Source organism: Lepidochelys kempii, chromosome 4 (genome assembly GCF_965140285.1).
Source record: "Lepidochelys kempii isolate rLepKem1 chromosome 4, rLepKem1.hap1, whole genome shotgun sequence".
Classification (NCBI taxonomy): Eukaryota; Metazoa; Chordata; order Testudines; family Cheloniidae; genus Lepidochelys; species Lepidochelys kempii.
This window is the reverse complement of record NC_136383.1, coordinates 65,277,747-65,303,889: the sequence shown is the minus strand read 5'-3', so window position 1 is coordinate 65,303,889 and position 26,143 is coordinate 65,277,747. Positions and strand designations below refer to the sequence as shown.

The 26,143-nt window shown below is 41.6% G+C and overlaps 1 protein-coding gene across 2 annotated transcripts in view; it reads left to right on the top strand.

The window, feature by feature from the left end:
• MARCHF1 (membrane associated ring-CH-type finger 1) overlaps positions 1-26,143 on the top strand; it is a 270,963-nt gene that overhangs the window by 186,759 nt on the left and 58,061 nt on the right. The window lies entirely within an intron of this gene.

Below are 26,143 nucleotides of genomic sequence, written 5' to 3'. Positions count from 1 at the left end.
TTCGCTGCTGCCTCCCTCCCTGCCAGGGCCTTTCAGTGCTATGTGTAGCTACACACTGCAGTGTGGTTGCAGCCTGCTTTTCACTGAGGTGTACGTGTACCCTACACTCTGCCGCAAATGTAGACGAGGACTATTCCAATTAGTTGATGGTCTTTTTAACCATGTGAAATAACTATGTTTAATTTCTGTAGCACTTCTGAAGGAGGCTTAGTAGTACTCTAGATTTTTCTGTGTACTGCTAGGGTTGCCAGATATTCACTACCACGGGTCACCTGCATGGATAAAGAAGGAAAGGCTAACGTTAAAGTTTTTTTTTTTTAATTTTTCCATTACCTGTCATCTCAGGGAAGGGAACTCCGTGAACATCAGTCATGCATAAAGGTGCTCGACGCCTTTTGTCTCACTGAAATGAGTTTCAGTGCACTACTATTTCTGTCTGAAGACCTGAGTCTCATTACAGCTTGCAGACATTTAATGATTGAATAGAGAAGAATTATTAGGTCATTCACAGCAGGCACCAGCTGTTGCTACCTGAGTTCCTTTGCAAGTAATTATCAAGTTCAAGCAAAGGATTGCACATAATCTAACAGATATACTTATTGGAATATTGCCTGTTTTTCATTTTAAGCACATCTATTGCTATCACAGGATGTATAGCATGTGAGTACAACTAGATTACTCAGGTTAAAGTCAAGTCTACAGGTAAATGAAATATTTGAGGGGAGGGAAAAAGGGGAAATATTCTTAAGTGAGTTTATCAATGTTTTATTTTGAATATGAAACTTTTTATAATTTCACTAAGTATTTGCCCAGTTATGTGAATTGTTTAACATGGTACCATTATGAATGAAAATGGACTCATTTTCAGGATTAAAGGATATTTTTCAAAGAAAAATGGCCAACTTTGAGTGTCGGAGACTTTGCCTTGAAGACATTTCAAAATTCATATTTTTGCATGTTTTTATGTTAAAACACTCATTTCACCAGGTTTCATAGGAAAGTAGAATTTCAGGGATGTAAAATAATGAGAATTATATTGAAAATTTTAGTGTGAAAATGTGCAAAAGAATTTTCACCACTTTAACAAAGCATTAGTCAAGTATTTTTAGGCTCTAGTCAAATTTCATTGTTACCCTTTGCTCTGTGGTGTCTTTCACTGCAACACATTTGATAAGGTCTTTTCTGAGTAGCTTTTCTGTCCATGTTACTTACACAAAAGGTCAACTTAATTTTTTTAAAATATGGCAGTAGCTAGTTTCATTTTAAACAACTGTACATTTTTCCCTTCTTTATCTCACTCTCATCTCTATCTCTCACACAATCACATATATTTATATCTTTGTTTCGGTCTATTTCTTACTATGTTAGTTCATTTTGCAGACTCTTGATGAGAGACTGCTGCATTGTCAAGAACACTGTAGATATGCTCCATCACAGAGGTAATTAATCATGTTATTATGTGATGTAAGGATCCAGAAAATTAGAGGGGAGAAGATTAGCATTGGTTGTAGTAATCGTCACTAGGACTCTGGAGGTGAGTTTAAAAACATAACAACTTCGTTTATGCAGAGATAGAAATTCATTTCCTGAGTGTAACTGAAAATGTAGAAGCAAACTGGTGAGGAAGAATTTCACATTAGTCTAGTTCCACAGAACTTCAGACACCAAGCACTTGAGCAGGATATCAAGACACTGAAGCAAAAAACAAACTCAGAAGCTAATTATACCCAGAGGCCACAACAGTTTCTAACTGCTACTGGAAATATAGCCTTATAGGGCCTAACGGTTGAGGGCAACTACATCTGTGTTTCCCCTCAGTGGTCCAGCCTTTCTCAGGCTTCTGGCAACTGTGGCTGTTGCCTCTCTTGGATGGAGACATGTCTCTCTCCTGCCTGTAGTTCCAGGCTGAACAGTTCCCTGCTTTCACTGTGTTATTCCCAGTAAAATACAGACTGTCTAAACAGGCTTCTTTTGCCTTCTCTTCAGAGACTAAAAACAGTGTAATTGCTCACAGATATAAGTTTCCACACAACTCTTTCTAAGCAAGCATATTTTATTCTTAAGATAAAAGCAATACAAAGAAAATATTTTCAAACAATTAAAGAACCTATACATGTGATAGTAAGCTTACCAGAGATCACCCCCCAACTCCAGCAGGAGTAGTCGTTAAGCCCCCAACCAGGGGTTTTCCTGTGGTTTAAAGTTCATCACACCTCTTTGCTCTGAACAAAAACCCAGTCCTATGGGGCTGCAGTAGACCAAAGTCCTTCCCATACTTCCTTAAACATTGGGGCCCTCTGTAGACTGGAGGTCCTGTCTGTTTGCTCGATCCAGGGAGAAGGTCGTGAGTCAGTGTAAACTCGGGTTGTTTATCCCAATGTCCTTTCTTTGTCTGCTGGTGTTTAGATAATCCCTCTTGGATCTTTGAAGAGACCACAAATAGGTAATCAGCCACACAGTGGGTCCCCTCCCCAGAATGAAGCTTGAAAGAGTTGATAACCAAAGGAATTACATTAGCGCACACACCCCCTCCAATAAAATTTACATCCAATAATACATAAACAATTGCATGTTTAATACAATAGACCCCAAAGGGATTAAACTTAATTCAATAAGATTTGTCCAGGATTTTGCAGAAAATTGCTATCTGTCACATAGGGTAAGTTTTCACTAGTACAAATAGTGTGTCCTTTTCTGTGAGAGAGCTCACATGAGATAACGGGCTCATTGTGAAATCCAAGCGCACACAAGGCAAAGCAGTAGCTTTACTTCAGTGTAGATGATTGAGTAAACCCTAGTATTTTGCAGCTTGATCTCTGTTAGCTTTCTCTTTGTAAAAAGCACATGGGGAGAATTCTTGGCCCCATGAAAGACAATGGGAGTTTTGCTATTGACTTCAGTGGGCCCAGAATTTCATCAGTCTTTTGTTAATTAATGAAGACACAGCATTCCTAATAAGCCTTTTGCAGATGCCACAGTTAAGAAGCGTGCACAGCTACTCTATCTCTGCCCTCCTTACACTGCATTAATTGTCCGTCAAGATACATTCCTTGGTTTCTGTAGTAAGAGGCACACTTTAAAGGGGGGCAGGATGTGAAATCTGTTTTACTGCATTTGTCTTTTGAATTCCCTTTGTAAGGCAAGACCAAAAGAGTGCTTGTTTTTACACAATGTGGATGTGTGGTGCTTGTGGGGTTAGAATGAGGAGGAAGGAAGGGTTAGACCTGCTTTGCGGGCAATGAGTGTACTTTCCCCACAGCTTTGCAATAATAGACTGTAAACTGTTAGGGACAGGGACTTTTTATGTTGTGTGTACAGTGCCAAGCACAAGAGAGTCTCGATTATGGCCCCCAGGCGCTACCATATTACCAATACATAAGAAAACACAAAATAATTCGGAATGCAAGGGGTGGAGATATCCAGATTTGGTTTGTATTTTTTTTTTCTGCCTGGTGCTTGTATGTGTGTAGGCGAATGTGCTACTCTTTTAATTATGCCGGGGGGGAGGGGGAGTTGGGACAGTATTTTTAACTCTTGGGAAGGGCGGATAGTTCCTAGGATTGACATTCTTTTAAGTGCCTTTATTTAAATCTAAATAAATAAAGTATCTAGCCTCTTACCACTGGAGAGTATATTTCTCTTCACTGCCTATGTTGTTTCTCCGTGTCTATTCTTTGTCTTCCTAAATGTCTGAATTATTTAAGGGGTATGATGATGTGAGAAAGATCTGATGGATTCATTTCTTTCCATTGTGGCTATCTGGAACAAATCTTGTCTTAGAAATATAATCCTCTGAGGATATGTTTATGTATGTGTTTGTGAGACTGACTGGTTGTACTAAAATGCTTCTTGGGAGAAATGCTTCTAACACATTGTAATTATCTTTCTGCATGTTCACTATAATTCAAGTGCCCCTTAGTTAGTGACGGAAGCTATATGCTCTCCATGCAGAAAGTCTTAAAAATTCCCTGATGGGAGGTGCTTATTTTCCAATTAAAAGAAATTCAGACTCAAAGTAAATTGTCTGATTTTGCTCAGCTTGGTTACTTTTCAAAAGCCCAACACAGGCAGTAGAATGCTCTTTCTTTGGGAGCCTATTATAGGGTCTGTCATATAAAACTCAGTTGAGTTATAGTTGGAGGGAGGGAGAAAGATGAAGTGTGGTAATACTCATTGCCTGCTTTAGAAGGTGGAGAACAGTAACACTCAATGGACAGAGACTGAAAGAGGGAATTGATTTTTCGTGTATCTTTATCATCTTTATCCTCACCTTATCTAATATTTTTGTCACCAGATATCTGTCAATTTTGTCTCTTCTTGTGATATTATAAACAACAAGAAAAGGGGCACTGGCATGTCAAAGACATATCTTCTAAATGTTTGGATTAATGATTAAATTAAAAATGCCAAATTACTGACCTCACATGATTTGGTATTTTGAAGCATCTGTCCTAGATACTTGTTTTAGAGGAATATTTGTAAAGATTCACTATATACCCGGTTACACACTGCTTTCTATCTAAGGGGTTAAAAAAATGGTACAAGTAGAATTCACTAATGGAAGTTTTGTGGTTTTTTTTAATAGTTTACAGTCTATTCGACCCATCCTAAGTTAGAAGTATGGAGAGCCATTTCATTCCTTCAATCAAAGCTGAAGAGTCTTCCGCCTGGGTTTTCAAATTCTTAGTTTACCCTCTATATAGCACTCTGAGGTGCAAGTGTGAAGCATACCATAGCACAATATAAATGGTTGATTTACACAATAGAAGCAAAACTCAAGATGCCATGCATAATGTAGTTTTTCTCTAGCTGCAAACAGCACATTTCCTTAACAGTGCAGCTATCCGAGAATGCGCAGTACACGCTATCAGAATGTATAATTGTAGCAAAGTGGTCGTGATAGTGTTAACTGGGTTACCTAGTATATTATGGGATGGAGCTAGGCTCTGCCCCTCCTTTACTTCGCCTTTTAGTCAGGGGGCATTTTCCCAGCACTGTGGTGTGATACAGTTAAATAAGGCAGCAAGTTTCCACCCTGCAATTCTGTGAATAGACTTATTTTGGTTGCTCTGAGCAGTCTCTTTATGAAAGTAACCACTACTGACTTAGATTTTAGAAAAGAATATGTATTTTTCACAGAACTGGGAGTGTTCTTTAAAAAAAAAAAAGTATCTATAATCACATCGGGCCGTTGATAGGCTGGCCTGCTGCATCTGCTCACTATCAATTGTAGGATTGGGGTTTATGATTAGAAATATTTAATCCCACATATCTTAGTACAGTGGCAGCATGTAGCTGGTAATTGGCCCTTGTTTGTGATTCTTAAGAGGCCTTTCCAAATTTTGCTCTAATCCTTTGAATGGCTAATCTATTCTGTGACTTTTCAAAGGGCTATGTTCCATCTTTTTCTCAACATAACTCACAGTTGAGCCCGATGGGGATAATGCATAAATCTGAGGTATAATAAGGCCCTTATTTAATCAAATGTGTAAGAGAGCGAGTATATCCTATACCTATGTAATAACGGTTTATGGCTTCTTAAAAAAACAAAAATGTATAAATCTTAAAATGTCATTATGCTTCAAAAGCTGTCTTCAGTTATTATTATGTTTACAAAACCAGCATTAAAATACATTAGAGTAAATATTAGCTTAATCACCTAAATGATAACTCCTGCTGATAAACAGAACAGTTAATATCAAAAAGTATGGAGTAGACCTGGAGTGTAGCTCGTATTAAACCATTATAACTCTAAAACTCCTATGCTGACAAACACATTCTTAGAAAAATAACCTGTTCTTGCAAACATTAATAAAGCATATGTAGTTAAAATTAGATGCAGCAACATTCAAAACTATTGCTGTTTGTTTTCCTGTTAGATGTAAATATTAGAATTTGTTCAGAAAACACACAGTGGCTGTTTGTAGAATGTACTATTTACAGTAAGTTCACAATGTGTATGACAACAGCATTTGTTTTCCTAAGTCTCTGCCTGATGGTTGAACTTCTCAATAAAATTGCGTTGAATATGTTTCAACTTCAAGGGCCTACCAGTATAGAATAATGAATTTTTCAATTTATTTTTGGTTACACTTGACCTGTTTTAAACTGCTAATCTAGTGAAATGGTGTGTGTGTGTGTTTGAAAAAATACTATGCATTCTGCTGTACAGATTGTTTTATGTAATCAAAATGCCTAGTTTATCTTGAACATACAAACAATAGTTTATCACTCAATTGAAGTTCATGCAAGTTGGCGACATTTACTCACACATCTAAACCAAACTCTGTGTGTGTGTGTGTGTGTGTGAGAGAGAGAGAGAGATTTTATACACACACACACACACCTTAAAATAATATGCTTCTTGTCTAGATACTTTTAGAGAAAAAGATGATACCCTGAGCTATAAGACTATATACATAGCCCTATGTATCAAGCAGTCCTGGTAGCATCAGAGTAACCATGATGCATAGGTTGTTTGAGTTATGTAAAATGTCCCGTTTTCAAGCAGGCTTTTGATTGATAATCCAATGAATTGACGGTTTGGTCTGCCTATCCCTAACATACTTTATTGTATGCACTTTTATCAGATTTGATGTGCCTATTTCATTGTTGAGCAATATGGAAAATATAAGGTCCCAGTCCTGCTAAGTGGTGGTTTTCCCTGTACAGAGTCCTATTGACCCTCTGATGATCCCAACAGTGACTCAAGAGCATGAGTACAAACCTCAGGACATACTGTTAAAAATTAGGGCACAAACCCCAGATTGGTTGAGTTCTAAACTTAGATTTCACCAACCAATTGCACCAAGTGCAAACTCCTCAGACACTTTAATAGCCTTAAGGTGGAGTCACAGATAGTCCCCTGGGTACTCTGGTCTGTCCTGCCTCCACCCAGGTGAGTGAATCTCAGTGATGCATGGTCCCTTACTTGAACAATCACAGCAATATTCTGGTTACTCCTAAGCTCAAAGGACCAGTCACTTGCTCCAGGTCAGTTGCATGTTAGATCTCTCATCAAAGACAACGCTTGTAACCAATCCTATCGTAACCTATATGAAGATATATTAAATAGGAAAAGGAAACTAGAGAGTTTTTTACAAGGTTAAAGCAAGAAACATAAATACGCAAAAGAGTTATAGCCATACATCTCAAAGGGTAATATAGGCTTTGGTAATCAACAAGCTCTATTTGTCCTTTAGGGCTAACCCAGGATAAACAGCTGGGGATCTCTTGCTTATGTCTAGAAACACCTTGCACACCCAGAGTCCAAGAAGCAGAGAGATCCTTAGTTCCTTTGGCTTCGAGTTTTTATCCCCCTTGTACCATGTGTGCTGAGGTGCAAACTGAAGTGCAAACTGATGGAAGGAGTCCACTCGCATGACTCACCTTCACGGGGATGAGGGGAGAAAAGCAATAAGTGTCTTCAGTCCTTTTGCAGACCGTATCTCAGTCCATATGTAGGCAGTTTCCAGTTGTAAGATCCAACCGTAGCCCAGCTGGTATTGCTGGGTCTCCTCTTTTGGAAGGAGCAGCTCTTCATGCTGGAAGGAGCAGCTCTTCACAGTAATTACTGTCCCTCTCCTGTATGGCAATTCACAATACAACCACTCAAATATTACATTATAATATTACAAAGGAAATTAATGCATGCAGCAAGTCACAAACATTCAATAGTCTAAACTCTTTCTTATAATTCTAATACCTACTTTATCAAATGTGAACCTACAAGTGAGCCAAACTGATTCTAGCTATGTAGCTGTCAGTGTCCAGCTGAGACATGGGGACCACTGCATAAGCTGGCATCTGGCTAGCCGGCATCACAGACCCCAAAATGTTTTGCTGCATTCTGTGATACAGTGCTGTCTCTTTAAAAATGTGGCAGCCCCATAATTCTTACGACATTTTGCCTTATTGGAGCATTGAGATCCTTTCACATAGTTATTTTCAAGATTTGGTAGCCCCTTTGCCCTCTCTTCTTTTAAATAAAAGAATAAAGTATTCTTGAACAGAGAACATAGCACTGTTCAGATATGTTCTTTCCTTTTTATAATCCCAGATAGGGGAACTTCCTCAATCTGCATCCTCAGAAGTACAAAAGATCAAAAAAGAAGTAGATGAAATACAGCTTTCTGTTGTGGGAGACAATGTGCCTGCAAGAAGCTCAGCTTATAAAAGTATTTTGAGACTTTAAGAAAAGTCTTGCAAACAGAACTGTTTGTCAGAATATTTGCCCTCCATGGAAGGGAAAATCCTCTTGATGACTTTTGAAGAATGGCTACTCTCCACATTAAACTAAAATGCACACAGAATCAGATAAAAAGAAAGACAGAATACTGTTCACTTAATATGCATTATGAATAACTTGATAGTATACATTCAGCAGTTATGCTCTAGCTTGGGCAGGCTTGTGTAGTTACAATTTAACACAACTAAGACAAATTATACCCAACCAACGCAGGTTAGAAAATAGAAAATATTTTCTGTGAAATACCATTTTTTGTCACCATTTTGACTCTTGTGGAGTAGCCAAGCCTGATTTTACTCTCATTTACATGGATGTGGTTCACAAAACTCCACTGTTTTCTTTGGTATTACTCCTGATTTACATAAATGTACCTATCAACAGAATCATGCTCTGGGCACCCTTATTAGTCGCTCTGGGCACCCTTATTATTCACACTGGTCCCACAGGCCACCTGCTTAGAGAAATCACACTGAAGACAATGGCAGTGTTGTGGAAGGAGAGTTTGCAGGACAGGGCCTTTGTTTCTATATGTACAATTATGATATTGTTATGGCTTTCAGAGAAGCAAATGCTGTCGTTAAGATACAAAATGGTTTCTTCATAACCCCATAATGTGTCTCTCCCCCCGACCCCAGATTTCCCAGAAATGTTTCTGTTGGGCTGAGCCTTCCCATGCGTGGTCTCTGTCCTAAGGTGAATATGTGTTTTCAAAAGTGTAAGTGAAATCCTTGTAGCTGTTTCTAAGGAAGAGAGAGTCAGAGGGATGTGTCTGAGGCACATTGCTAATGGAAGACCTGGGGTGATGCAGCTTATGCCTGACCCTTTGTCTCCGGGCAGTGCTCAAAGGCAGCCTAGCCGTGTGGGAGTATCTGTAGATCGAGGCATATTCCAACTCGAGTAAGGATATCAAATCTGATTCCACTCTCAACCTCAGGAGAAGCCATGGGATTTGTGGTGCCTCAGACCCTTCCCTCTGGGGAATTCTTTCCTGCTCTCCTCTTTCTCTGAGGGCAAATAAATTACCACAGTACTTGAAAGGCTGCAGTTTACTTCCCACCTCTCACACAAACAGCCAGCAGTAGGAAGGGAGAAGCCAAGGTTTTGCCCCTCCCTTCTACTCACAGAAGAGTATCCAGAGAGCAGATTTGCACTCCTCACCAGACCCAGATCCAAGATCCATGTGGGACTTATTAGGCCAAGTAGGAGACTATAAGACTATCACAGGGTTCAAAAAGAGCTAGATAAGTTCATGGAGGATAGGTCCATCAATGGCTATTAGCCAGGGTGGGCAGGGATGGTGTCCCTAGCCTCTGTTTGTCAGAAGCTGGGAATGAGCAACAGGGGATGGATCACTTGATGATTACCTGTTCTGTTCATTTCCTCTGGGGCTTCTAGCATTAGTCACTGTCAGAAGACAGGATATTGGGCTAGACGGATCTTTGGTCTGACCCAATATGGCCATTCTTATGTTCTTATGAGGGTCGGGAAAGGGCTTTAGTTCCCCTTACTGCCTTACATGGCTTAGGCCTGGTCTACACTGGGGGTGGGGGAGGGAGGATTGACCTAAGATACGCAACTTCAGCTACGAGAATAGTGTAGCTGAAGTCGACGTATCTTAGGTCAACTTACCTTGCGGTACAGGGTCGGCTGCCACCACTCCCCCATCAACTCCGCTTCTGCCTCTCACCGTGGTGGAGTACAGGAGTCGACGGCAGAGTGGTCAGGGATCGATTTATCACATCTACATTAGACGCGATAAATCAATCCCCGATAGATCGATCACTACCCGCCGATCCTGCAGGTAGTGTAAACATACCCTTAGTAAAACAAGGGTATAATCTAGCCCACAAAGAGTGAAATCACAACCCAGTTTTATTTGCAGAGCTCTCCCAAGCAGCTTTCAAGGAGAATACTCAAAATCTTGCAACATCAAATATGGCTATGAGCTTGAGCTGAATAAATAACAAGGCAATGAGGCTGTTCTTTTCATTTATTTTTCAGCATTGAAGCCAAGATAAAGTAATTCAAACCATTGTATCTTGTGATTGTGTTTGTTAGCACTTTGCCCTTTTCTTGCTTTCCTATTTTGGCAAGCACATTGGAGTTATCACCTAGATGTGTTAATAGTCATTGATACAGGTGAGCCATCTAGCACTTGTATGCTAATATAAGAGATAGGATAGTTCAGATGGGAAGAAATGCAAGTGGGAGGAATCAGTGCTCTTGATTTTAGATCAGAAAACATTACATGGTTTCCAGATAATTTTTACAGGATTAATTTACATATGTTGCTGCTGAGCCAGGCCTCAATTCTGCAAGCTGTTCTACGTGGGCCCATGGGTCCACTCTCATGGATCAACCTGCCAGACTGAAGCCCAGGTTTGTAGCCAGCACAATGAGCACTAGTGGAGCTTTGCTAAGTCCCAGTATAAGTTCTGCCTAAGGATGCATTTTTTCTATTTTTTTTTCCACCAGCAAGGGGATGTTCTCCAAATGCCTTTTATTTACTTTTATATCAATTGAGAAATAAAAGTCTCAGACATGGGAAAGTAAGAGCTCAGTGTTGTATTACTTAACCATTTGTTTACAGAAGTCTGTGAAGAGCCCTACATCTTAGCTTGAGCCCAGTAGTTGTATGCTCCAGCCCATTCTGTCTCAGTTCTAAGCGGCCAGTTGATTGGATACTCATCCCTCTAAATCCCATTGTCAGCACAAAGTCTGCTCAGCTTCCCTGCTCCACCCCCAACTGTGGATTAGGAGACTTAAAAGTTGTATATACAGGTAAGAAAGAGCAAATAAACCTAGTCCATAAATTCTTGATATCTGCATGTTTTACAGTATGTGTTTGTTTAGTACCCAGCACAATTGGCTCCCCAATATGACTGAGGCTTCTGGAGTTCTGCTGTAATACAAATATTCATAATAATATTGATTTACCCCATTCCCTCCTCTCCCCCACCCCCTCCCAAAAAAAAGGCATTTGGCTTTACTTCTTAAACAAACTTTCAGCTCTTTGTGAGAATTCCGCTTGGAACAAAATGACTTGTCACAAGCTGGTTCGTTAATTATGCAGCTGAAAGGGAAGAACGAGATGGTTAGACAAAAAGGTTGCTTGAGATGGAAGTTCAGGAATTAACTTCATATAACCGTTGGTTTAGTTGGAAACCTAAATTTGTGCTCACTTTTGCTTTTACTCAAGTCCAGTTGCTTAGGCTGCTGATTCAGGAAATAGTTAATTTTTCAGGCAGCTAGGCAACATTTTTACTAACAAAATGATAATACTGAGAAATATGTCCTAAAGAGTTAAGAAGGAATCATAGTTTAGAATAATTGCATTGCTGTAATACAAACACACAATGAAAACTATAGACCTGGTAATTCCAAGTTTAGCTAGCAATTTTCTTGATTTTATACAATGAACAGAATTTTGACTTGAACCCCTGAGGAAATAGACTTTCCCCAGTAAGAGAGAAGTTGATAAGAAATCCATTAAATACCAGTGCCAAAATTGGACATACTGTTTGATTTGTTTTTAAATTTTTTTTAACAGCTGGATAATGATACCACTTAGAATTTGTGTTTGAATGCTGATTTGTTGGAAATAAACTTGGTGCACTCATTTGAGTGAAAAATGACACAATAAGGCCTTGATTTGCACAGGTGCTAAGCACCTGCAACTACCATTGACTTCAGCTGGAGCTCTTGGTACTCAGTGCCTTTTGAAAATCAAATTCTGGTTTCTCAATCTTGCCTTCAAGCTCCTGTCTATATTTCTGCTCTCATTCCTTCCAACTCTCCCTCCCACAACTGAGACTCTTCCCAAGCATTGCCACCCCCACAAGCACCTCATTTTTATTATTTGCCCACTCTTGTCTTTTAGCCTTCTTCCATATTTCCCCTTATCCTTGAAAGGCCTCCCTTCTCCTTGTACACCAAGCAATATCCCTGGATACACTCAAAATTCTCTTTAAAGTGCATGTATTCAACCACAGAGACAAGGCAGGTGAGGCAATATCTTTTATTGGACAAGAAGCTGGTAAGAGACAAGCTTTCGAGCTCATACAGAGCTTTTCTTCAGGTCCTTTGATGACGACATGTTGAAGTCCTGCATACATATGGTACCAGGATTGTCGTCTTGTTTGTACAGCACCTAGCACAATGGATCCTTGTCCTTGATGTTGGTCCTTGATTATAGTACAAACAATATGGTGGTGTTTTATATTGAATGAATTAATTTAATGAATGAATAATGGTTAATACATTGTGCTCGGTCTGTGTAAACAAAGAAGAAAATCCTCTGCTCCAAGGTATTCACAAGCCAGGTGGATAAACACCTACAGATCGGAGAGTAGCAAGACAATGTAACAGTGTCACCATTAGGACTGTTAGAAAATTTTCTAGCAACACCTTTTTTGGTCAGAAAATGCAGTTTTGTCAAAAACAATTTTTTTTTTACAGGAAAATTTTGTTTCCAACATTTTTCTGCTTTTTAATATAACAAACATACAAAACAAAAATTTCATTTTGATTTTGGTTAAAATTTTGTTTTATTAGTTTGAAACCTGAAAAACCTTGATTTTCAATTTTCAGTTTAGGGTTTGGGGGGAATTTATTTCCCTCTTTCTCTCCCTTTGATCCACTGGAAAATATTTAAAAAAAGAAAAAGAAAAGAAAGAGAAGGGTAAGGGGGAAAACCATTTTCACTGGGAAAAAAAGTAGAAAGGGGAGAGAAGGAGCAGCGGGAGAATTAAAAAAGCAACTGTTTTCTCCTTATTCCTACTTTTTCATTCTTTATTAGTGGAAAAGGGGGAATAAAAGTGAAAGAACTAGGGATTTTCCCCACTTTCTCACACTTACATTAAAACATCTTTGCACTTGAAAAGTGTGAAAAAAGTTAAATAAAATTAAAAAGTGATAGAATGTATTACTTTTCTAACTTGATAATCTTTCAACAATTTTTTTTCACTTAGCTTCACACTTTTTCAGTTGAATAAAGGGGGTTGGGAGGGGATTGAGGGTCATCTTTTTACCTTTTTCAATCATCGAAAAAAGGAAGAAAAATGAAAATGTTATTCCCCAGTTTCTCTCGTTTTTTCCTCTTTTTCCTCTTTTTTCACTGAAAAGAAGGGGAAAGTATAAAGGGAAAGATAGTGAAGGAAAAAGTCCAAAATGTAACAGAAATTAAAAGAAAATGTTGTTTAAAAAATTTCCATAGAAAAATCAGATTTTTTATCAGAATTTTTTTTAATAGGCTAATATATATTTTTTTCAACCATCTTTTATAATTATGCAAAATAAAACCTAAACAGGACTTACATGAAGTTCTACTCTTCAGGCTTTGAGCCATGCATGTTTTTTGTATGTATAATAATATGGACTTTTGCTGTCCATGTCCAGTTTAGATTGTAAATTCCCTTTACATGTATGCAGCACCAAGCATGCCCTAAGTCTCAAACAATGATAATGGATTGTGTAGTATAGATACATGTCCACCAGGATTTTGACTGACACCACAAACTCATTTCAGGGTCTCTGAACAGTCATCAAATGATAATGACTTTGTGTGACTACTGACCTTAACAGCATTCAAATCAAGATGTGTAAAGCTCCATAAACCATTGCTGATCCTCTACGGCATCCATTCTCCAAAGTATCATTATTTTAATAGGACATGAAGTTTCAGTTATTTGAATATGCCAGGTGTTGGGAATCTGGAGGATTTTATGATGAATCACTGCTATAAAGTATACTTTGTATCTGAATAAGAGTGTGTGTCATTTTAGGGACTGAACAAGGCCATCTAGGACAACACACTTGCTGCTGGTTCTGTCTTAGCACCTTCCTTTTTATCATAGCCCCAAATACCATCCTGAACCAAGCATCCCATACAAATGCTTTTGGTATTACTTAAGAGGGAGGTTTAGGATAATTTATTCACCTATTCTGCCATATCTTTACCCTTTATGTGAAATTATTCTGCATGGGTTATCCATTTATGCCTGGCTAAATTCAAAGCTTAAACCTAGAGCTGGATGAATGATTTTTGGTTTGGCAGGAGACCAAAGAATCGGGGAGAATATGGTTCTGAAAATACTTGAGAGCAACCCACTGCAGTATAGCTTATAGCTTGCTGGTTAGTCAGTCACCTGGCAGAGGAAATCTGAGTTTAACTCTCTGCTCTAGGATGGGGATTCAAACTACACATACACAAATCTTTTCCCAGCTGAAACTCTTGGGTCAAATTCGCAAATAGTTTTGAGTCAATTGACACTGCATCTTTTTGACAAATGAACCATTTATCTGAATCATGTTGCCCGTTCAGTTCTGAATGCTTTGCAAGTGTTAAACCATGTATCTTTACTGAACATTTCCATAAGGTCACCTCAAAGCTCCTTTTTTTCCAATTCAGAAGGAAGCTTGTTGCTTCATGCTTGTGACTTAAATTCTTGGTAACTTAAATGTGCAGTATTTCAGAAATAGTTTGTCAAAAGTACAGCTGAGTTACAGAAGACACAAGTTTTCTGGGAAGCTTTACAAATCTGTGGCATACAAACCAAAGACCTAGAAACAATTTGAAAGCTAATGGGGAGGTTCTTTGAGTTCCAGCAATAACGATACATTAATTCCACTACTATCTGCGCTACCATGAATATTTTGTCTTTACTGGAAGATAGTAGTTTACTGTATGCCTTTTAAAGCAGAGAGAGATGCTTGATATTAGAGGATTTTCTGCAGTCAGATAATAGGCCAGCCTGCTTTTTTGTTGTCCTGAATGTGTACTACTTACAATTATTCTGTTTGTAAAGTACATCATCAGCTCTTGTTCAAAATAATTATGACTAAAACATCCTGTCATCTCTGTTAATTGAATTGCATCCTTTTGAAGAAGAATTAATCTAAACTGGTTAAGACGTGAGAAGGTGATGACTAGAGAATGATTTCTAACAGTAATTTTTGAAATGCCAAACCTAATCAGCTGGAGTTGGCACTGTCCCTTCAGCATATTTGTAGCCTTCATGTCATAGAGAAATGAGCTGCCTTACTTATAAATGGGTTGTCAGACAACTTAATTTTGAATTACCGCCTTTAATTCTGCTACTCGATATAATATGCTATGATAAAATTGTGCAGCTGGCCTCCGGTTTAGTTTCCACATTTGAATGCACCATACAATGAAGCTGTCTGAAATAAACATCTATTGAAGGAATACACTCTTTACAAGAATTCATTATTCTACATGCCAAATGAAATAGAGACCTTAGTATCAATCTTGTACCCATTCAACGAATATAGTAACTTCAACATAATCATAATGTGCCAAATGGAAAATTATAGCAATGAGATGTGGTATGCAGAGTTTATGTATTTGCAAGATATCTGTTGTGTACATTTTCCCTTAAGGATTCATTATCTTGATTGAGATTGTATTAGAAAAATCCACGCAAGTTATCATGCTTTCAGTGTAGAGGGGGGTATATAAGTAATCAACTTCATGGTGTTCTGCATGATTCTGTCATTGTAACTGTATGGCTGAATTCATTAAAATTTAGCTTCTTGATAAAAACTTATAATCTGATTCTACCATCCTGACAAGGAGTAGCACCTTACTCTGTATGATCGTAGTGGAATTACATGTGAGCTAAGGCTTTTATCCCGCAAGCCGCTTTGCACAGATGGACTCCCACACCTATGCAGAACCCCATTGACTTAAGTAAGGTACAGCTTGCAGGCTCCAGGGCCCAAGGCACAACTCAACCTGAGTAAGGGCTGCAAGATCTGACCTTTAATGAATAATGTTACGAGCTGGGTGAAACCTTTCTATGTTTGAGTTAAAACCACATTAAGATTGGTAGCTGTGAACTCAGAGTTCAATTAACATAGTTAAAGCATAAGCCAAACCTAACACAAAAGGTGTGTGTGAACCTGCCCAGGAAAATTTGGCTGAGTGTTATTTGGAGTAGGGGTGGGAAAGAGATCACACAGAAATTGAGGTCAAACAGAAGAACAAACAGAGCCAGAGAGAGGCTGAAAGAGCAGCTGACTCTGGAAGAAAGCTACAGAGAGGAAGGGCAGAGGGGTGCAGGCTGAAAAGAGTGCTCTTGGTGCTATGAGCAAAAGAAGCTGTTTTCTGCTTTGATTCCTTTTGTATTCAGAGACGCCAAATTTTGTATATTATTATTTGTAAACGAACAAAACTGCATCAAAGAAATACCTGACTCTCCTCAATTTCTATTCCCAACTGGAACACCTACAGGACCCCAGATTTTGACTAGCTATTCAGGTTGAAAAGGGGCAATAATAAGTAAATCAAAACAAATGTTAAGAACACTATCTCTAAGTTTTAGAGCCTCACACACCATTTAAGTTTGATATTCATATATTAAAGAAACACTGTTCAGTTTAAACCTGAAATTTGGGTTTCTGTTAAAAATTGTGGGGAACTTACTGAATGAAATTTACTACTGAGGGGAAGATCTGTATAAGGCATGTGCACCACTTAAATCCTACTTAAGCTCTATTTTGCAGGCTTAGATGATGCATCGCCCTTCTGCCTGCATATGAGTCATGTTTCACCATAATGGGCATAAAAATGTTTCCAGGTTTGGTTTGGTTTTTTAATTCAATGGAGACAGTTTTGGCAGGGTTTGAACATTCCCCTTTAATGTTGGAAACCAAACAAACACCATTTTACTAATGTATGAGAAATAGAAAGTGAACCTCACTATGAACCAGTCTAAAAATCATCTTTAACCATCTGAGTGAATGCGAACAACATTGTCCCTTTTTGACCTGAATGGCTAGTCAAAATTCAGAGACCTGAAGATGTTCCAGTTGGGAGTAGAAATTGATTATGGAATCTAGGATGTTCTTTGATGCAATCTTGTTTATTTACAAAGAATTTACAAAAGCCTGCTTCTGCAAACTCAGGAGGAACCAAAGGTAAAAGAAGCACTTTCTTACCTGACAGCCCCAAGCCTCTTTCGCAAGCACCAGACCAAAGCTGTCTCTTTAGCTTCTCCTAGGGTCACACTCATGCTTTGCTTAAAGCCTTCTGCTTGGATTTCTTCAGGTGTATATCAATCAACGCCTCCTCCTCCCTCCCAGTGCCTACCGCCCATCAGCTGTTTTGCGGCGTCTGGAGGTGCTGGGGGGAAGAGGAGCAAGGGTGTAGCGTGCTTGGGGGAGGGGTGGGACTGGGTGGGGAAGAGGCGGGTTGGGGGTGGGAAGAGGCAGGGCAGGAGCCTTGGGGGAAGGGGTTGAGTGGGGGCAGGGCCTCGGCAGAGCAAAACATTTAGGTTTAGATGAATCAGTATTTTCTGATGACAATGCCATTTCCTCAGAAATCTCATAACCAGCTCTAATAGGGAAGTATTATTATCTCCATTTTATGTATAGGAACATGAGGCACAAAGTGACTTGTCTGTGGACAAAGGAAGCCTGTAGTAGAGAAAGTAATTGAACTAGTGTCTCCGAAGTAGCAGGCTAGTGCTCTAAATATGTGGGCTATCCTTTCTCTCCATCAGCGGGAGCTGCTCTCAGTACACCTTGTACTAATCCAGGATTAGGTCAATTCTTGACAAACATTTTGCTCATTTCTAAATATAATTTTGCTTCAGCCACATTGAGAGTCACCCATTTTTATTCACGTTTTACAAACATTTCTGTAAATGAAGTTCCTCTTACAAATGTTTGCAGAAAGCAATTAGAGGCTGGGATTTGTTCCATCAGAACATACAGTTGGCTTTGTTTTTAAATGAAATTTATTTTGGATAAAAGCAGAATTAATTTATAAAGGTTAGGTCATTTAAACAGGTAACAGAAACAGTGGCACATGATGCCAAGTCATCAGTCACACCACTCAGCTAGTGAATCATGAAGAATTTGTTTGTGACTGATCCACCAGCTGAAATTTGTTAGGAAAAAAAATCCAAACAGTTGCCAATATAGAATAAAATAATATAATTCACAGTCTCACTGTGAATTTCAACTGATGTACAGAGAAAGAGCTAAATTAGCTCAAAGCCAAATTCTCCCTTGTGTAGAAGGCCTGCACAAGGTCTGTGCATTATTTAAGTCCCACTTAAACCTTCTGCATATTGGATGAATTTCACTCTAAAGTTAACTTAGGATGTTGTGCTAGCTGACCTGTGATCTGATTCCGTTTGGTACATCTTGTGTTCATACTTCCAGTGTTTCACCAAAGGGCACAGCTCTTTACGGCTAAACACATATGTAAAGGTAATTGTTCAAGTGTAAGAACTGTCCTTAATTTTTTCTGACAATTCTCCACCACTTTCCACCACCCATCCACCCACCCCAAAAAAGAAAAGGCCAGAGGAACAGGCAAGGTGTGTCCATGCCATAGAGCTTAGCGGGTATAGAATATGGGTGGATCCAGTAGTACCAAGGGCAGAGGATCCACTGCTATGTGGAATCTCTTTTCTGTCCTACCTGCAGGGAGCCTGTGTAAGGGCCCATGGGCTGGGCTGGAGCAATTGCCAGATGGCAATTCCTTGGCTGCTCTGTGACCTGGACGGATTGTTCTCATGCCCTTATCCACTGTGCATCTGCTGGGTCTGGCACTGGCCCCTGCATTTTGTTACTCAGTGACAATGCTGTAGTAAGTAGTCACACAAACTGCATGAGACATGAGTTATCTATCACTTAACAAGGCTTATCACAGATGTTGAGATGAGGAAGAATATATTCCACAGCACACAGCCGCCAGCTGTTTCTAACATCCTCTTTCCCCAGATGTAATTGACTCTGCCTTTTCTCCTTCAAAACTGTTGACGTAAGATGTTTGTTTGTCTAGAGAGACAAGGAACATAAAGTGTTTTCTCCATTGATGACTGATCTTTTTCATTCAGTGGCAGACACTTTAATGTGACACATCTGCCTGACGACACATCACACCTGAGTTTTGTAACAGGCGGAAGGGACTTATCCATACAAGAGCAGTTTTAACATACCTGCTTTCTCACATGCACCATTATCAAGTTCACTTTTTTATTCCTAAGGTTTTATTTTTTTTAATGACTGAATCCCTCACCCATGAAGACTTTACTTCAAGTCCTACCTCGGCTCCCAACTTTCAGTTGAGTCCATATTAAAAACCCTCATAACACAGTGGTGGTCCTGCTCGAGACAGACCCAGACATTAAACGTTACGGATGTTATGGGTCAGGATTATGCTGCAGTGGCAGGAAGCTCTAGATGCATCTATCAACAATTTTTAGCTTGGGCTATTAATTCCTTATTTTCATTAGTACAAAATTCACACCTGATCGAAATAAAAATTGACATCCTGCCCCGTGCGAAGTAATGCAGGAGTCAGTTTGATTGCATGGTCTATATAATATTTGCCTTATCTAGGTCTTATGACAGGGATCGGCAACTTTTGGCATGCAACCCATCAGGGAAATCCACTGGCAATCAGACCACATACAGGAGAAGAATGAATATTAAATAGGAGCTGAGAATGTAAAGGATCAGACACCAAGCTTAATGCTGATAAATCATAGGACAGAGATCGGCAACCTTTGGCATGTGGCCCATCAGGGAAATCCGCTGGAGGGCCGGGACAGTTTGTTTACCTGCAGCGTCCACAGATTTGGCCGATTGCAGCTCCCACAGGCTGCAGTTCGCCATTCCAGGCCAAGGGATGGTCTGGCAGCCGCTTCCCACAGCCCACATTGGCCTGAAATGGTGAACCATGGCCCGTGGGAGCTGCAATCGGCCAAACCTGCGGACGCTGCAGGTAAATCCCGGCCCTCCAGTGGATTTCCCTGATGGGCCACATGCCAAAGGTTGCCGATCCCTGTCCTATGATTTATCAGCATTACGTTTTGGTGTCTGATCCTTCGCATTCTCAGCTCCTATTTAGTATTCATTCTTCTCCTGAATGTGGTCTGATTGCCTTGGATACTTTTCCTTCATGTTTAGCATTCATGATACTCTGCCCTGGTCTACACTAGGACTTTAGGTCGAATTTAGCAGCATTAAATCGATGTAAACCTGCACCCGTCCACACAATGAAGCCCTTTATTTCGACTTAAAGGGCTCTTAAAATCGATTTCCTTACTCCACCCCTGACAAGTGGATTAGCGCTTAAATTGACCTTGCCGGCTCGAATTTGGGGTACTGTGGACACAATTCGATGGTATTGGCCTCCAGGAGCTATCCCAGAGTGCTCCATTGTGACCGCTCTGGACAGCACTCTCAACTCAGATGCACTGGCCAGGTAGACAGGAAAAGAACCGCGAACTTTTGAATCTCATTTCCTGTTTGGCCAGCGTGGCAAGCTGCAGGTGACCATGCAGAGCTCATCAGCAGAGGTGACCATGAATGAGTCCCAGAATCTCAAAAGAGCTCCAGCATGGACCGAACGGGAGGTACGGGATCTGATCGCTGTTTGGGGAGAGGAATCCGTGCTATCAGAACTCCGTTCCAGTTTTTGAAATGCGAAAACCTTTGTCAAAATCTCCCAGGGCATGAAGGACAGAGGCCATAACAGGGACCCGAAGCAGTGCCGCGTGAAACTGAAGGAGCTGAGGCAAGCCTATCAGAAAACCAGAGAGGCGAACGGCCGCTCCGGGTCAGAGCCCCAAACATGCCGCTTCTATGATGAGCTGCATGCCATTTTATGGGGTTCAGCCACCAGATGGAGGCAATACGGAAGCAGGTTTTGGGGACGAAGATGATGATGATGATGATGAGGTTGTAGATAGCTCACAGCAAGCAAGCGGAGAAACCGGTTTTCCCGACAGCCAGGAACTGTTTCTCACCCTGGACCTGGAGCCAGTACCCCCCGAACCCACCCAAGGCTGCCTACTGGACCCAGCAGGCGGAGAAGGGACCTCCGGTGAGTGTACCTTTTAAAATACTATACATGGTTTAAAAGCAAGCATGTGAAAGGATTATTTTGCCCTGGCATTCGCAGTTCTCCTAGATGTACTGCTAAAGCCTTTGCAAAAGGTTTCTGGGGAGGGCAGCCTTATTGTGTCCTTCATGGTAGGACACTTTACCACTCCAGGCCAGTAACACGTACTCGGGAATCATTGTAGAACAAAGCATTGCAGTGTATGTTTGCTGGCATTCAAACAACATCCGTTCTTTATCTCTCTGTGTTATCCTCAGGAGAGTGAGATATAATTCATGGTCACCTGCTTGAAATAGAGTGCTTTTCTTCAGGGGACACTCAGAGGAGCCCATTCCTGCTGGGCTGTTTGCCTGTCGCTAAACAGAAATGTTCCCCGCTGGTAGCCACAGGGAGGGGGGAAGGTTGAGGGAGTAGCCACGAGGTGGGGGGAGGCAAAATGCGACCTTGTAACGAAAGCACATATGCTATGTATGTAATGTTAACAGCAAGGATTACCCTGAAAGAGTGTAGCCACTGTTTTATAAAATGTGTCTTTTTAAATACCGCTGTCCCTTTTTTTTTCTCCACCAGCTGCATGTGTTTCAATGATCACAGGATCTTCTCCTTCCCAGAGGCTCGTGAAGCTTAGAAAGAAAAAAAAACGCACTCGCGATGAAATGTTCTCCAAGCTCATGCTGTCCTCCCACACTGACAGAGCACAGACGAATGCGTGGAGGCAAATAATGTCAGAGTGCAGGAAAGCACAAAATGACTGGGAGGAGAGGTGGCGGGCTGAAGAGAGTAAGTGGCGGGCTGAAGAGAGGGCTGAAGCTCAAATGTGGCAGCAGCGTGATGAGAGGAGGCAGGATTCAATGCTGAGGCTGCTGGAGGACCAAACCAGTATGCTCCAGTGTATGGTTGAGCTGCAGCAAAGGCAGCTGGAGCACAGACTGCCACTGCAGCCCCTCTGTAACCAACCGCCCTCCTCCCCAAGTTCCATAGCCTCCACACCCAGACACCCAAGAACGGAGTGGGGGGGCCTCAGGCCAACCAGCCACTCCACCACAGAGAATTGCCCAAAAAAAAGAAGGCTGTCATTCAATAAATTTTAAAGTTGTAAACTTTTAAAGTGCTGTATGGCATTTTCCTTCCCTCCTCCACCACCCCTCCTGGGCCACCTTGGTAGTCATCCCCCTATTTGTGTGATGAATGAATAAAGAATGCATGAATGTGAAGCAACAATGACTTTATTGCCTCTGCAAGCGGTGATTGAAGGGAGGAGGGGCGGGTGGTTAGCTTACAGGGAAGTAGAGTGAACCAAGGGGCGGGGGGTTTCATCAAGGAGAAACAAAGAGAACTTTCACACCGTAGCCTGGCCAGTCATGAAACTGGTTTTCAAAGCTTCTCTGATGCGTACCGCGCCCTCCTGTGCTCTTCTAACCGCCCTGGTGTCTGGCTGCGCGTAACCAGCAGCCAGGCGATTTGCCTCAACCTCCCACCCCGCCATAAACGTTTCCCCCTTACTCTCACAGATATTGTGGAGCACACAGCAAGCAGTAATAACAGTGGGAATATTGGTTTTGATGAGGTCTAAGCGAGTCAGTAAACTGCGCCAGCGCGCCTTTAAACATCCAAATGCACATTCTACCACCCTTCTGCACTTGCTCAGCCTGTAGTTGAACAGCTTCTGACTACTGTCCAGGCTGCCTGTGTACGGCTTCATGAGCCATGGCATTAAGGGGTAGGCTGGGTCCCCAAGGATACATATAGGCATTTCAACATCCCCAACAGTTATTTTCTGGTCTGGGAATAAAGTCCCTTCCTGCAGCTTTTGAAACAGACCAGAGTTCCTGAAGATGCGAGCGTCATGCACCTTTCCCGGCCATCCCACGTTGATGTTGGTGAAACGTCCCTTGTGATCCACCAGAGCTTGCAGCACTATCGAAAAGTACCCCTTTTGGGTATGGGTTCCGTCTATAGCCCCACCACAGTTAGGGAATCCCATTGCAGCAAAGCCATCCACTATGATCTGCACATTTCCCAGGGTCACTACCCTTGATATCAGCAGATCTTTGATTGCGTGGGTTACTTGCATCACAGCAGCCCCAACAGTAGATTTGCCCACTCGAAATTGATTCCCAACTGACTGGTAACTGTCTGGCGTTACAAGCTTCCACAGGGCTATCGCCACTCGCTTCTCAACTGTGAGGGCTGCTCTCATCTTGGTATTCATGCGCCTCAGGGCAGGGGCAAGCAAGTCACAAAGTTCCATGAAAGTGCCCTTACTCATGCGAAAGTTTCGCAGCCACTGGGAATCGTCCCAGACCTGCAACACTATGCGGTCCCACCAGTCTGTGCTTGTTTCCCGAGCCCAGAATCGGCGTTCCACAGCATGAACCTGCCCCATTAGCACCATGATGCATGCATTGGCAGGGCCCATGCTTTCAGAGAAATCTGTGTCCATGTCCTGATCACTCACGTGACCGCGCTGACGTCGCCTCCTCGCCCGGTATCGCTTTGCCAGGTTCTGGTGCTGCATATACTGCTGGATAATGCGTGTGGTGTTTAATGTGCTCCTAATTGCCAAAGTGAGCTGAGCGGCCTCCATGCTTGCCTTGGTATGGCGTCCGCACAGAAAAAAGGCGCGGAACGATTGTCTACCGTTGCTCTGACGGAGGGAGGGGCGACTGACGACACGGCTTACAGGGTTGGCTTCAGGGAGCTAAAATCAACAAAGAGGGTGTCTTTACATCAAGGAGTATTTCAGGCAGGACTTCACGGAGGGTTCCAATAAGAAATGGTGCACCTAAGTTATTGTTCTTATTGGAACAAGGAGGTTAGCCTGGCCTCTGATTGATACATGGCTAGATTTACCTCGCTGCACCTTCTTTGTGAGTGACTGCACTGTGACCTAGAGGAATGAGTCCCCTAGACAGGGGAGGGGGGGAAGCAGATGAGAACAAAACAAATCTGGTCTATTTCTTGTTTTGATCCACTCCATCTATCTTTTACATTTTTGGCTGGCAGCAGACGGTCAGAAGGACTGCATGCCACCCACATCTCATGGCTGCTCGGCAGAAGATGGTACAGTACGACTGCTAGCCATCCTCATCTCTTGCCTGCCTGGCAGAAGATGGTACAATACGACTGCTAGCAATCCTCATCTCTTGCCTGCCTGGCAGAAGATGGTACAGTACGACTGCTAGCAGTCCGTATCGCCTGCCTGCTCACATAAGACGGTTCAATAGGACTGACTGCAGGACTAAAGAGAATGACCTGCTCAAGTCACTCCAAATTTAGTCCCTGCGCCCATGTCTGCCCAGGCACTCCCAGCCGACGTGGCCAGGAGCACCTCGGACATGACGAGGACGACTACCAGTCATACTGCACCGTCTGCTGCCAGAAGGCAATGGATTGCTGCTACTGTGTAGCAAAGCTGTACCGCGTCTGCCAGCACCCAAGAGACATAGGGTGACGGTTACCTGAGCGGACTCCATGCTTGCAGTGGTATGGCGTCTGCACAGGTAACTCAGGAAAAAAGGCGCGAAATGATTGTCTGCCCTTGCTTTCACGGAGGGAGGGAGGGAAGGGAGGCCTGATGATATGTACCCAGAACCACCCACGACAATGTTTTAGCCCCATCAGGCATTGGGATCTCAACCCAGAATTCCAAAGGGCAGTGGAGACTGCGGGAACTGTGGGATAGCTACCCACAGTGCAACGCTCCGGAAGTCGACTCTAGCCTCGGTACTGTGGAAGCACTCCGCCGAGTTAATGCACTTAATGCACTTAGAGCATTTTCTGTGGGGACACACACACTTGAATATATAAAACCGATTTCTAAAAAAACGACTTCTATAAATTCGACCTTATTCTGTAGTGTAGACATACCCTCTGTCTCCCACTGTATTAAAGGTTCTCAGCACCTCACAGGATTGCATCCCATATCATAGTGCTCCATATCAGCCAGGGGGAGGGTTCAGATACTTCAGCTACTTTGTTGCTCCCTCTCCCTATAGAAGCAAGTGTGCTGGCTCCACAATCTAGTCCAGGGGTCGGCAGCCTGTCAGAAGTGGTGTGCCGAGTCTTCATTTATTCACTCTAATTTAAGGTTTTGCGTGCCAGTAATATATTTTAACGTTTTTAGAAGGTCTCTTTCTATAAGTCTATAATATATAACTGAACTATTGTTGTATGTAAAGTAAATAAGGTTCTTAAAATGTTTAAGAAGCTTCATTTAAAATTAAATGAAAATGCAGAGCCCCCCCTCCCACCCCGGACCAGTGGCCAGCACCCAGGCAGTGTGAGTGCCACTGAAAATTAGCTCGCATGCCTCCTTTGGCATGCGTGCCATAGGTTGCCTACCCCTGATCTAGTCCCTGGTAAACCAGGAATCTCTCAGGACCTAAATTTGGATCCCCCATAGCCACCCTACCAATAAACTATCAGGCAGACCAAAATTGTTTCTTCTCAGCACCATCAAAACATGTTTCTTACTGGATGCGCTTTGCAAATTGCAGTGACAACCTTAGGAAGGGAATGTACAGTAGATTTGTATGTGTATTGAATTTCTCTCTCCTGCTGTTTGGAGAATGTGATAGGCTCTGTAGAGTTGCAGCCTGAACTTTGGACTTTCTCAGGCTCATCAATTTCACATTCATTCAACTCCGGTAGATGATTTGATTGCCTTGGAAACCTTTTTAAAAAATGTTTTAATATTCATGATGCTTGGTCACTTCATGCCATGCAGGTTTGCAAGCTGAGCCTCTGCGCTCATCCTGATTCACAATAATGTCAATGTGTCTTATTTCATTCTGACAAGGATCGTCATACTTATTTGCCTGCTTCAAATAGAAACCAACCTTCTTTTCCATCAAACACTTACAGTAGATCAGAACTAAAATGAAATCTCAGCTGATGAAAGCCTCTTCCTGAAACAAAAAAATACCCAAGGGCAAATGAGAGCTGCGGCCCTTCAGTCATATTTAGTTCCTCAAAAAGGTTTTACTTCCGTTCACTCTTCCTGTATTTTG